Here is a 15115-nt window from a genome sequence, read left to right on the forward strand (position 1 = left end):
CAGTAAGCTCCATACAGCTAGATTGCTGAGAGTGCTCAAAGGCTATGCCCCCTTTTTGCCCAACTCTGCAAACGTGACTCCTGGCACACTGCTGCACGGGGGATGAAGTCCACTTTAGCCCTGAGTGCCTCAAGACACAAGAGGAACTCATTTCCCCACCAGTAATGTGCCAAGAGGTGCGTTTGCTGCGTGGTGTAAAGAGGGGCATGGCCTTGGACCACCTCTCAGCAATCCCACTGTGTGGGCCCTACTGGAGGAACCTGGTGGGCTTGTTGGCCCCTAAGGACCTATAGGATTCTAGGGGACTATCTCTCCCCCACCCAAAACATGCCAGGAGGCACGTTTGCAGAGTGGCGCGGGGCAGGGCCTCCGGCGAGATGCTAGCTTCTGTTTTTTTTTCTTTTGTGAGACGGAGGGCTGTGTGGCCCCCTTCTCTTAACATGTTTTTGGCCCTGAAGACTCCATCCCCCAGGGCCTGAGCATTTTTTTATTTAAAAAAAAACGGGAAGGGGCCATTATGCCCCCCTTACCTGGGCTACTATGGGCCTAGGGGACCCCATCCCCCAGGGGCCTGGCCTCATTTTATTCATTTATTTTTTCTGGGAGGAGAGCAGCGTGGTCCCCCTCCCATGGGCCACTTCTGGCCCAGGAGACCCCATCCCCAGGGCCTGGCCAAGTTTTTTTCATTTATTTTTTCCCGGAGGGGAGCCACATGGCCTTACTCCCCATGGCCACTTTTGGCCACGGAGACCCCATCCCCTGGGGCCGGACTTCCATTTTAAAAGAAAATGAAAGGGGAGGGGGGCCGAGTAGCCCCCCTCCCGGGCCATTTCTGGCCCCGGGGACCCCATCACCCGGGGCCAGCCATCAAGTTGGGTACCGTGGGGGGAGCCCCAATGCCCCCATGGTCCCTGCCGGCCCCCGCCTCCTGCAGAGGAGAAAAGAGAGAGGAGTTGGCCTAATGGCTATATCAGTCCACCTCAAATCTGGGGAACCGGGTTTGAGTCTGACGCTGAACAACCTGTGATTCTGGGCAAATCACTTAATCTCCCTGTGCCTAACAAAAAATGAATGTGTCCTCATATAACGCAACTGGTGCTATGTAAAGCGCAAAAATGAATGTGTCCTCATATAACGCAACTGGTGCTATGTAAAGCGCAAAAATGACTGTGTCCTCATATAACGCAACTGGTGCTATGTAAAGCGCAAAAATGAATGTGTCCTCATGTAACGCAACTGGTGCTATGTAAAGCGCTCTGGTCAACTTCATGCTATATAAAACTATGTTAAAAAATATATATACTGATAAAATTTACTCAGGAAAATCAATATGTTGAAATTCATTATTCCATCAATCAGAAAACATTTTTGTTAAAACATCCACCACAGCATAACATTTCTAATCAACTAAGTTTAGGGACTATACCTAGATTGGATGCACAACCCAGTATTGCCTCCACTGAAGACTGTGTGTTAGGTAGGTGTAGCACTTTGAGCAACAGCCCTATAATTGTTCACACTTTCATAGACAGGCGTTTTGTGCTTATTAAAGCCAGAGACTATGAGGAGGTATACCAGGGGTCGCTCCCCTGCTAAGGCAGAGGAGTGTTGCCCCATTGCCTTTCAGCACTGCAGAAAAGGAAAAATAAAATGATACGTTTTGTGGGGCAGAGCTAGGCTGCATAGGGTGAGGAGTGCGCATGAATGTTTTGCCAGCCTGGCACTTTGCATATTCTCCACCCAGGCTGATTACAGCCTGGCAGAGAACATGCCCAGGCCCTTATTCTCTATTTGAGAGCCGAACCACAGTGCTCAGACCAATCACAACGTTGCATTGCAACGTTGTGATTGGCTTAGGGAAGCCTATCCTGATCCTGCTTCCTATTTAAACAGAAGCCAAGAAGCGGACGGAGAGGACGGAAGATATGCAGAGACCGACCAGCCGGCCGGCCGGCAAGTGATTTAAAATAAAAAAATACTCCTCCCGTTTCCCCCCTCCCCACCCCACTAGTGCTTCGCTGGAGCAGGCGCAACTGGAGTAAACAAGGGCATGCGCTCCGGAATGCATTCTTGTAGTCAAGAGGGCACAGCCGAAGTACTTAAGTTTCAGAAGACTACTGAAAACTGAAATGTGCCGGCAACCTTCGGACTATCGAAAAGAGTCCGAAACATTCATTGCATTGACTAATAAACATAGAGGTAGGCTTTAGCTATGACCTACTGTACAAGCTGTCCATTTGTAATGTTCCCTACGCGTGCAAAACCCCCCACCCAACTAAACACCCTACCCACCCCCTACTACCTATTACAATCCTAATCATATGTATAATTGCAATCATACTCTGTGCCGAATACTGAAGCTGGCTGAATGGCTGGCTGAACTGTACTAAACCACTGAAAACAGTGTACAGCTACCAAAACGCATCCAACCACGTAAAGTTGTGGTACTGCAAGGCACGTCGAAATGTAAAAAAGGCGGTCTTCTTCACGAAATATGAAACATCAAAATAAATTAATAATCTTTATTGATCATCCACAAGGGTGGAACCACGATGGGCCTCGTGTTTTGATTCATACACAAACACACACAAATAAATCTTCTAATGCTGATTAGCTTTCCCCCCCCCTTGATCTGATGCTCTCACCCTCCCAAGGCTCATTATAGAGGTCACTTTCACTTTAAGCCCCTCAGGAGCTCCTCAGCCTCCGAAGGAATAAACCTAAAACCGTGCTGCAGTCCAGATCCTATTTAGAGGCAGACACCGGGGCTGTGTAAGCGGCACCGAGAATCCAACGAGGGAAATGCACAACATCACAGCCAACATAAGCCGGTCAATTATAAATCCTGTCTGCCCTAGGTTTTCCTCTGTGGACTACACCCTCTTTAATATTTATTAAAAGGAGCGCAAGAACACAGGTGCAGTATGGTTGCGCTGTGTATGCAAGCGATAATAAATTTATCAGACAGTCTGTGATAACGTCTCCGAGCCAGATGACTGAATCAAAGGGGGAAATGTGCACGCAAGGTAACCGTAATTTAGCAGCAGAAGCGACTCCGGGCGGGCATGTGTTCGGCATAGCTGTGTGCAATTACTGCTCAGCTCTCAAACAAGCAGGGTCAGGTGCAAGGTGAAGAGCTCCGTCTTGCTAATGCTGTCATGAAATATTTATTTTGCAATCGACTTTCCAATTCACTGCACACTTGCAAATGGACGTGCCTGTCTTTCAGTACGCGCTGCAGATAAACAGGGAACCAGCCACCTGGCAAAGCTGATCACCTTGCTCAGAAAACAATATGCTGGCCATTTCCATTCGCTTCTTTACTGGAAGAGCCACGCACCGGTAGGTGAAAACTAAGGGGCATATTATCAAGGACCGGTGTTAAAATTATCGCCGTTTTATCGGCAGGAAACTACCGATAAAACGGCGATAATGGGCTTGATAATACGCCTTTGTTAATTCCCATAGAAGCCCATGTTCTGGTGTTAACATGAGCTTTCATGGGAATTAATAAGGACGTATTATCAAGCCCATTATCGCCGTTTTATCTGCAGTTTCCTGCTGATAAAACTGCGATAATTTCATCACCGGTCCTTGATAATATGCCCCTATATTCTGTAAAATTGTCACATCCTCATTTATACCATTTGAAAATGCCCATAACATGAGGCAAGCATCGTGGAAAGAGTGTTAAACCTGGAGTCACTGGATGTCAGGGAATGGTGGGGCATATTACCAAGCAATAGCGATAATTATCGCTATTGCTTGGTTAGAGACAAAAATTTACCGCTGAGCTGCGGTGATTTTTATCGCAAATAAACCTTGGTATTACCAAGGTTTATCGCAAATGCGATACAAAACGGCCGCAATGCATGAATATCGCTGAAAAGTCAGCGATGGTCATGCATTATCGAGCTAATGCTCTTAGCCATGCTATCCACCTCCCATTGGATAACATGGCTAAGAACTGCACAGCGCAGGTGTTAGCTTTTGGAGATATTCGCACTTAGCGCGAATATCTCCAAACGTTGGTAATAGGAGATAGCGATATTAGCGACTGTTTCCAGTCGCTAACATCTTGGCACGCCCACTTTGCATGTCATTAGTGATAAATATCACTGACATGCAAAGTGGGGCCCAAGATGGTCGCTATCTCCTACTAGCTGTCGCTAACTGGTGTTAGTGACAGCTAGGTAATAGGGAGATAATTTTATCTCCGCTTTCTTGGCTTTTAAAGTAAAAAAAGCGGAGATAAACCCCCTTGATAATATGCCCCGGTATTTTAATCCCACCTGGGATGAGCAGTAGAGATTTGCCCAGAATCTCAGCAAATAGAGCCAAGACTAGGATTTGAATCTGGTTCCCTCGCTAAATTAGTGTTTACTATGTAAAAACACATACATTTAAAATTAGGAAAAAACAATTCCCCTAAGATGAAGTAAAACATGAAGAATGTAAACAAGAGTTGCATCTCCTGGCAATGTATTGTGGACAGCGTCCACCTCTGAATGCTACTACTCGGCTCCGCTCACTAATTTGAGCATTCCCTGCCCATCCCAGCAACCTGTTTACCTATGAACGGGTGGGATGGTCAGGTCACAAAGTCAGACTTCACATTGGGACTAGTTTGAGTGCACAATATGCCAGGTACTACTTCCTGCTGCGCGCTCTTCGAACCAAAAGAAAACCAGCACTAGAAATGCCAATAGGTCTCGCATTTGCAAGATTTAGAGCTATTGGCGTTGTAAATGACAATGTATTTTACTCATTCATTTTGGTTTGGAGTGGAGTGGATATATGGGGTGTGGAATTAGGTGGTTTCCATTGGAATTGTTAGCTGTGGAATTGGTGGAGTGGAATTATGTGGCATGGTGGGTAGATATGGGTGAACGCTGCACAGAATAGATAAACAGGAAGAAAGAGAGGAATAGGTAGTTTGAGCCTGAAGTGGTGAATGAACTCCAGACAGAGGAGCAGAAAGATCCTTTGAGAAAGAGATAAAGAAGGGGAGAGCAGGCAACAGACACATAAGAGGCGCCTGGGTATGCGGATAACACCCCAAGAAGAGGACAAGAGCATGGGATTGAGGGACAGATACCTTGAAAAGGCACAAGAAAGAAACTGTGCTTGAAGACCTGAAGTCAAACACATGAGAGAAACTCGAAGAGTGATACAATTAATGAAGGAATGAAAGTGGTAGTCTTTCCCTCTGGAGTTTGGGCAGATCTTGGAATGGGAAAGCGCTGTAAACTATGCAGTGTATAGGGGCTGTAGTAGGTGAGAAAATGGAAGTCTTGTTCAACCTTGTGATATTTTCCTGTCTTATGTTATTTGAATGCTTGTATGTCTGTTGTTGGTGCATTGCCTCGCTGAACTGTTTTTCTGGTATTGGAGCCTGTGGTATACAGGCTCTATGCAAAGGTGTGCAGTATATGCACAACCCATTAAACAAGCTCACTAGGATTAACAAATGTGGCACTGCGAGAAAGCAGACTGCCTGGTTGTGGACGAGAGGGTGGGTGGTCCAGCTCGAGGGCAGGGGGGAGGGGCTTCCCCACTGTTGTGGCCCTCACTGCTTTGGTCGGCCTGGGGCCAACCAAAGCAGTCATGCGTACTCTCCCTTTTCTCTATGTAGGCTGCATGCAGCCTACATAGAGAACAGGGCCTCCATTTAGTCGCCCGGCTGGGGCGCTGTGCGCCTGAATCACACCAATCACCACACTGCCATTTCCTGAGAAGAGAAGAAGGAAAAAGCGGGACTGTGGGAGTCGGGACCGGCCAGGAGCTGAGGCGGCAGAGTGAGTTTTCTTTTCTTTTAATTAAACCCCTTCCGCCTCCCTCCTCCCCCGTGACGACCCCATTTTCAACCCGCCCGTCATACATTAGTCTCTCGCCAGTAACTTGCATGATTTTGTCCACCAGGCATGGCAACATGTATGTCTACATGTTCAACGAGGTATGCCCTCATGTTCAAATTTCACACAGCCTACTTGCAAGTACATTTTGTGACATTTTTGAAGTAATAAAAGCTGTTTTACCCAAACCCTCCTAACCAGGCCTTCCCGCTAACTGTGGCAGGACAATGTCATTAAAAGGGTATAAGTATGAATTACCTTTAGTGAATGGCAGTGCATTTTCACACTTTATATGCCTCTTTATTTATAATAAGAGCGGGGAAACGCCCCTTCTTTTTCGTTTGTTGGCGAAAAGTACATGTTTGTATTTCCTGATTTATGTAACTTATTATTTCAGTCACTTATTAAAACCAAGAGTTGACCAGGCAGGCATAATTGAGGTGTTGAGTTGAGTTGAGGGAGAATTTGTATAGCGCTACTTTACCCATAGGCGTCAAGGTGTTAGGGTTTGCCCTGGAGTATTGTGGTCTTGCTGTTGAATTTTACAGGGGTGGCAAGAGATAGTCAGGACTAAAAGGTTAAGTCGCTTGCACACAAACTTACGTTTGATAATAGACACTTCTATAAACATAGAAAGAAAGTACATTTTAATGATTGCTTGCTTTTCGTTACGAATTGCAGAATAAGAGGTATTGGTTCAATGTTTGCTGTTCTTCTTTTATTTGGCATTTGCACCAATGATTAGACATGTTTAGAGTTTTTTTTTTTCAAATGATTTTATTAGGAAGAGAGTTTTATATACAGAGTACCGTGTACAGGAATGCATTAGAGGTAGCATGAGGGCAAACTTGGTCACATTGTACGCCGGTTGGGTTACATACCAGGGGCGTAGGACACACTAAAATTCTGGGGGGACAGGGACAACCTTGTGGACTTCTCAGTGACCCTATATAAATCACCGCCCATTAAACAAATACAATTGCATACTTTCGAAGTGAAATATTGAGAAAAGCAGGCATGTTGTCACAGTTTACATGTATACTTTATTGTTATTTACAGTCCTATAGTATTCAGACCAAATGGTAAAAAACATGTATATGAATCTTTCATCTTCATGCACCAAGCAAACAAAGGTCGCTGACTTAGGGTGGGGGTGTTGTGTTTGCAAGTGCATTACGGTTTGAAAAATACCTGCTGCTGCTGCATTCCTGGTATCCAGCAATTTTCAGGCAACAATAAAAATGTGAAGATAACTTTGGTGATTAATGTTCTTTATTGAGAGAGATCAGAGGTTTGTTAAGTGGAAGTTTTGACTCTTGGTATGGTAGCCACAGTGGGGTAATATGCCTGCTGCAAAGAACGTGTACCACGCAGATCACAAAATGCATATCATGTAAATAGGTCAGTGAGTTACTTCTTTTGTCTGAGAGATTCTTTTGGTATTTGCAGTTTATAAGTTAAAATCCCAACATTGAACAGTTAGCTATTAACCGTCATCAAAGAACTGCATGAAAACTTCAAGGTATAGATTAGAGCGTTATGAGTTCTCCCCAGTCTTTTCTAATCCTAATGTTGGAAAATGTGTTCATTAGGATAGAAATCAATCCTGATTATTTAAGAGAACCCCCCAGCCATGGTGTTATGTTTTACATTCTAAGTTTGTCCTTCTTTAGTTTTGCAAAGCTATCCTGTGCCCTGGGCACTCCCCAACGTTTTGCTGACTGGTACTGGTGGTACCTGACTCTAACTGACCCTGGCCTCAGCCTGAACAGGCACAGAGCCAGTGCTATTCTGAAAGAGACGCTTAAAGATACTGTGAATACACCTAAATTCACTAGGGTGCACTATGGGTTAGGATACCCCTATGATTGTCATGACCTCTCCTATAAGGCCCTAGTACATAATAGGGCAGGGGATTAGAACTACCTTTAAGTCCCTATAATATAATAGGGCATGGCAGTTTAGAGGCCAGCAGCCCTTTCTGCGTTTGCATGTGTGCGCTGCAGAAGCCTGAGGTCAGTTTAAAAGTAGCCCTGTGTTGTAGGACTGCTTTTAAAATGCTAAACTTGACTTTTGGGTTTGGGGAACTTACAAATTGATCAACTACAATGTTGGGGCAAAATTAAGTTAAGTGGAAAAAAAGTCCACCTAACTATGGCTGTATCACATTTGCTTCATAATACATCATCTGCTGGATAATCTAACTATTTCACCCAAAACAATTTTGCAGCTCAAACAGATCAAAAATTACTAAAAGAAATGTGACTTATGTTGCTGGGAAGTGTAGGGAAAAAATGAATAACACCCTGGAAAAAGCAAACACTCATAAGGAATGCAAGAATAAGCAAAGCATGTGAAATGTATTCAGGAACAACATGGTTACCTTAACAGTTTTAAACTCATTATTTAGAAATCAGTAAGTGATTTTGCCAGAAAAATTCAGGACATGGCTACAGGACCAGGAAGGGACCCGTTTCAATGCCCATTGCTTATATCCTTTCAAAATGTAAGCAGTTTGGTTTAAAAAAGACCACATCCCGAACACAGAGCCGCAGTACACATTTTATGAGCTAAAATAATTAAAACAGTTGAAAACGATCATATTAAACATCTCCACTCCACCCATCAACCAGGTATTGCAGTCCCTTTTGGAATGGTGCACTTCCCAACCTGGGAAAACAATGTTGGATAGAGAAAGAAGAAAAAAGAAAGGCAGCGCTTTCACTGGCAAACTCTGTAAAGTGGTGCTAATGTGTGTGGGTGTAAATAACAATCTGGCCTGTCTGCTGACCACTCTATATCTCTTTATTTAGGTATTTAATTATTTTTTCCCTCCGTCCCGAGGTTTTCTTTGGAATTATAAAACGGTCAGCAAATGGGGACATTTCCAGCCAAAGTGTTCTGCCTATTTTGGATCCATTTCACAGGGAAACAAATAAAGAAAAGGAGAGGCACGAGAGCTGTCTCTTTAAATCAGAACTTAAGGAGGAGCGAGACAGAGAAAGAAAAAGATGGAGGAATAAAGAAAGAGAGAGGGGGCAGATCAGGAGAAGTGGACACTGTCCTTGCCTTCTCTGGGTATGAAGGAAAAGAGACACGTTTTTTTCCTTCTCTGCCCTTCCCAGAACACTGAGCCTCACTGCAGAATAACAAAGGGCAGAGGGCGGGTGGCCTCTTTGACTCCAGGCAGGTCAAGTGCAGGGCCATTAAGTAGCGCTTTCGCGCGCTAATGGCGCTATGCATAACAGAAGGGAGAGGGGAAATTCTTTTGTCCCCTCGTCCCCCCCAACCTTGTCCCCTGTGTCCCCCCCACTGTAAAATCTGGGGGGGATATATCACCCGCGTCCCAAACACTTCCTACGCCCATGTTACATACGGCATCTCTTAGAGCATATTTGTGGCATGCACCAGCAAAAAAATTCTGTTTCAAAGTCTAAAATGTAATCATTCACAGTTTTTTTCTGCCTCCTACTCTCTCCCGGGGATCATAAGGACTATAACTATAACAAATTGCTTTAAACTACCTCAGGTTACAGTAAATTACAGAAACGTTCATGTCAGCAGGTATTGCCTAGAGCTGTAGAATACTCTCCACTATAATCTTCAGCAGAAATCTTCATGCGTGTGTGCCAGCCTAATGCGCTGCTAGAAGAGGGGGCCTTTTTAAAAATGGGCTTTAAAAAGTGCATTGTATGGAGCCCAACCACTTAATCCAATCATTTTTGGAACATTTCATGGTACAGAACATCAAGACCCAAATCCCCCCCCCCCCCCCCCCCCATCCTCCCGGGTTCTCAACTCTCATCCAGAAGCATTCCTAGTTTTTCATTACTTTTGTACAGAATAAAGAGATCAACTCTTTTGGGAGTCTAATCTCCACCACATTTACTTGAGAAAGTCATTGTATTACACCATACATTTCACTAAAACCCATGCTGTAATGTATTTTGCATGTTTTAAGTTCTACTTCTCATTGCTACCTCTAATTACTTTATTACAACTTGACTTCATGTGTTAGGTCATTTAAATGTATTATTATTATTTTTATTTCTCAAATTTACTTTAAATGCACCATTCGTCCACTCTTTTTTCAAAATCTTCTCAATGAGAACCCCCCAAACCCGCCGTAGGTTGTTTGGGCTCGCTCACTACTCTCGCTCGCCGCAGTGTAGTGTGAAAATTAATTTTATGACCCACCACTTCCAAATGTCACCACCCACCACTGCCAGGGTCACTGGAAAAATTAGAATTTGTGGAATGTAAATTAGCTGCAGGGGCTATTTTTTCCATAATCTGTTTTGCTTCTATCTCACACAGATTAACAGTTCTGACAATTCTGCACACAGATCGAAGTGCTGAGCCTCACTTTTTGCAAGGGTTAACGGGTCACCCTCAGAAGCTGGTTTGTGTGTGGAGGCTTTTAAAGAAATTATTTTTCCCAGTGTTTAGAGAAGAGCATTTTTCTTCAGTAGGAAAGAGGAACCCAGAATTTGTAAATGTAATTTGAGGACAGAAAGAATGTTTTTTTCTTTGTCGTGGTTATTTTTTATATTAAAACACATTTAAGCTATCCCCAGAAAATGTTCTCAATGTGAAAATTCATACCAGAGGGGAATTAAAGCGTGCCAAGAATCTCAGACTTCCTGCGTCTTTATAAAAGCCCAATGATTTGTATTCTACCGTGTCCCCTTGTGAGACAATCAGTCCACATCAACATACTGAACTGCTTTCCATGGGGGCGGCTTGAGGTAAAGTGGTGCTTTTGAGTCACCACCACTTGGACAGCCAAACAGCAGAAACGTTTTTGAATATAGCTCAGCTATACTGTAACAAAGAAACTAGGCAAGCCTTTTTTATTTTTATTTTTTACAAAAAACACACTTGCGAACTACCTTCAGCTCACTGTACCATTGCATTTGTTGCCTACACATTGTTTTGCTCTGGAACATAGGAAGGGCAGTGTTAATATTATGGCTTGGTGATTAACTTTGTGAATGATTTTGTACATTTGTGCATGGTGGTTTTCCATAAGAATCCTTTGTGTTTTAGTAACACTGAGGTCCCTCTTCTATCTGTGTTGTATAATGTCAAAATGGATTCATAACGAATACCTCAAAGTGAGTTGCCAAATTTGCTTAAAATCGCATAATATGCCACATAATACAAGTGTCTTTAGCGCATAGTTTAGTTAACACTGTTGCATGATTCCAATATTGATGTTTGTGGCCAATCACATACATTTATTTTTTGTGTGCAGTAGGTGCATGAACACACCAAGCTATGTTAATAGCACTGAAATATGTGACTTGGATGTTTGAAAGTTCCCTGCAGCAGATGTCTCATCCACATGGCTATCTTATGCATGCTTGAAACAAATGCGTGCTTTACACCTAGATTTCTGGAGCACTTGCATGAACCTCCTGGGTTATATTTGTTGATCTGTAACCCATAACTTGCAGTCAGGCTAACTTATCAGGGCATCTAGTTGGAGTGTGAGATTTCCGGATATAGAGAGATATTTGCAGCAGGTTTATGGACCTTCTGCAACATCTTTTCTGCAAAGGGACCCTGCTGCCTGCAGGAGGGAAGGTCTCTGCATTACGAACACAAACTTCATGAGCTATCTCATGTTATTCGATCCTTTGTCCTGCGGGATAATCAGAAATGTGCTCTAAACGTATAATAACCTTGTGGTTTCTCTTGCTAGATTTGGAATCCGTCCCATATGGGTTACGCACTGGATGGACCACAAACGCTTTCATACTGGGACTGGAATCAGTGATGGACAGTTGGTACACAGTTTTCTTTAGCATTCACACAACCTTAAATTCAGGTGTGTCAAATTGATTTTAAATGCATTGGCTTGTCCGACGCACACTTGATAGGTAGGCAGTTAGGGGAAGGGATGGGGTGAGCAAGGCATGCGTACATGCTCAGTACTATCATACAACTTCTTAAACTACTTTAATACATATTTTAACATGGTACTAATTTTATTTCACTCTCATATGGGTAGTTGGAGCCAGCTGAATCAGAAGCAGACACTTTACAGAGTTCTTTGCATTAGGAGCATTGCTGAGCTAACTTAGGGCCTCATTAGGATGGCGGACGGACCTGCGTCCGTCCGCCACCCCCGAGGTGGAGGTGAGGTTCCGTGACGATTTGAACCCGTGTTTTCAACATTGTCGTAAATACATAATTTTGGTATCAGTGAACCGCAAATGATCCATTTAGCATATTCTGGTGTTTTCACTATGCTACGAGCAAGAGCACTCCTGTTACAAACACATTTTCTGATCTACCCATGGCATCCATCTTAGATTACGGCAGACATTTTGTATTTCTTGCCCTCACATAGTCAATGGACACGCAATGACCTCTGATCACTTCATTTCAATTAAGGACACGTAGGCTTTGGCCAGCGATTCACCTCTCTAGTGACACGTGCACCTTGAGACAGAAAAAACGCCATGGCTACATGACTCGACAGAAACTGTCTCCTCTGCCTGAGGCCAGTCCTGCTATACTGGTTCTCGTGTTCGTTGGCCTGATCATGATTAGGCGGCCGAAGCTGGTAGCCTTGCCCATTTACGACCCACAAGCATCTCTTATCCTGCTTTTCTATCTTCTGCACCTGGCTCTGCTCCTTTCCTTCTGGGCCTTTATTAGGGGGAGGTAACGAAATTTACGATGAGGCGGTCCGGCTCTTGAATGGAAAGTTGACATGGGATTATGATGGAATAGTAGGAACCCCTCGTTCGTAATGTTTGGACATCAGATATTGTTGACGATTCCTGTGCAACGCCAAATATTTATTGTTTAGGACCCAAAGGTTTAGAAATGTACTAACATGTAAAGAATTTGCCCCAAGCCTAAAATTTAGTATATAAAGAGCAACCCACTTTGTACAAATCGAACAGGCTCCTAGATACTGCCTGTGTGTAGTTTCTGTGACTTCTGTGTCCCTGCAGTAATAAACCTTTGGTCTTTGACGCCACCATCGAGAAGCCCGTGTTTCTGTTTATTTGTGCACCGAGACAGGTAGAACTCCGGGGTCTTCGGGTGTTATCCCTGACACCTCTGGACGGAACCAAAAAGTACAGAACTCCAGAGGGACCGTCCACAGGGGCAGCGGCGGTCCCTCCGGTGCAATTAGGATGTGACCGCCACCCTGGCGGTCACATCCTGTATCTTTAACCTTGTGGCGGGTGCTGCCGCTTTGTGCATGTAAATGCTGGGGGGTACCATAGGTACCCGACACCCTGGGGGCCCGCAGCGGGCCCCCAAACACCAAAGACCACATGCTTTTCCACGGCGGAAAAGCTGCCGTGGAAAAGCATGTGACGATGCACATCCTAATTTGGCTGACGGTGTCTTGCAGACACCGTCACCAAATGGCCCTCCACACCGCCCATCGCTGGTCCCACCACAATCCCACCACCATCCTAATCTGGCGGTGGGTGTATTCTGTGGCCGCGGCGGTGAATCTGCATCCTCCGGGCCGCGGTGGCTTCCGCCGGCCCGGAGGATGCGGATTAACCGCCATCCTAATGAGGCCCTTAATGTCAATAAAATCATGCCCGTACTGGCAGGTAAAGTAAACACAATTGAAAGTCCCGTACCAGACGGGGCCCTCTGAAAGAGCTTTGTGGCTGGGGTAGAGTCTTCAACTCAGGAGCCCAAAGGGCTTCTTTGAAGTCAATCGCATATCAGGCTGATGGCTTTGGAAGTTTTACACACAAGGAGGAGTAGGGAAGGTGTAAAATATTGGCACGTGCTTTGTGAGACAAATTCATCAAACAAGCACAGTGACCAGGAAGGCGTTTGCGATTAAAATGGATAGAACCTTAGAAATCTGTTCTAAAGTCTACGTGCTTTTTTCCACTTTAGCTTAAGAATTTTTTAGCAAACTTGGCCCAGTCATTTCATGTCACGAGATGGGCAACACATCATTTGGATACACATTAAAAAACATTTACATCCAAAATATACTTGAACACTATAAAACACCACACTTGTGATTAGACACTGTGTAAACAATCCAAAATACAAAATGTAAACACAAAAAACCGTTCTAAACAATATAAATGACCAGTCCTTATTTACACAGTAACACTAGGCAAATAACAACACATTTGATGCTCAGGTATACACCTACTGTCCTGCCTGTGACATGAGTAATAGGGGTACATAATAACATTGGTTGTAGGGGGGAAAACTATTCAAACTAATTCCCTCAAGGCACACCCTCTGTTGGTTCACCCATTCTCTAAAGCCAGCGCGTTTCAAACCCCAGGTGGATAGAGGGTCCTCCTCAGGACTGGGACTGGATTGTGTAAACTGAAAACACCAAATAAATGACAAGAATGTGATGTAAATAAAGCTGAGCTACCCTGTTGTCAGGCTACCCTAGTCAGTTTTAGGCATCAGATAAAGTGTGTACCTGATTGTAGCCGTTGGATTGGTCAAAGGTTGAACATAGCTGAGATGGCGATTTTACTAATGTGTTGGTGAAGCTGCAACATTGGAGAAATAAAGAAATAAATCCCATGAGATTTTTGTCTGGCAGAAAGCTGCCTGCTTCACTCCAGGAAATAGGTAATAAAGCATACCTTGAAGGCCCCAATCTGCACTCCCATAGAAAACTTCAGGGGACACTGTGTCTAGTTTGAAGAGCGATGCGATTCACTTGTGCAATCTGCAAAAATACAACTAATTTAGCCCTCTCTGTGTCACAACGCTGAATGTGTAGCTGCTCCAAGTGCCATAACCGGCAGGGAAAGGCAGTTACCCCCACGGTTAAAGATCAAAGAATTACAAAGCTTTCCTTGCCTTCTTACGATGTGCCACTTCCAAAACTAGGAAGGTATTAGGTTAAATGCTTTAGTGCAATTTCATGTTTCCAGGAAAGGTGAGACCCTTAGTTCAAAATGCCACGTAGAGACGGGAGCGACCAGCAGCAAGGAGGCAGAGTCTCCAACTGCTTCATAAGTAAAGTCCGAGATGGATTCTCTTTTCGTTCAATGCCCTATTGCGTTATGGAACATGTGGTTTAAAAGGCTGCACACTCCCAGTGAAACTTCGGTCAAAATGATAACAAATGACAGTTTGACAATTTCTGAAAGCTCGTTAAGCCCATGAAGGGCTGCATTAAATCTCATAATTAAGAGAGCCTCTTTTTGAGTTAGAAGGATATCTAGGTCCCTGCCCGACCCCTTTATCTCATTGTAGGCAGCTAGCACAGTCCAACTGAAGTCATT

Source organism: Lissotriton vulgaris, chromosome 2_1 (genome assembly GCF_964263255.1).
Source record: "Lissotriton vulgaris chromosome 2_1, aLisVul1.2, whole genome shotgun sequence".
Taxonomy (NCBI): Eukaryota; Metazoa; Chordata; class Amphibia; order Caudata; family Salamandridae; genus Lissotriton; species Lissotriton vulgaris.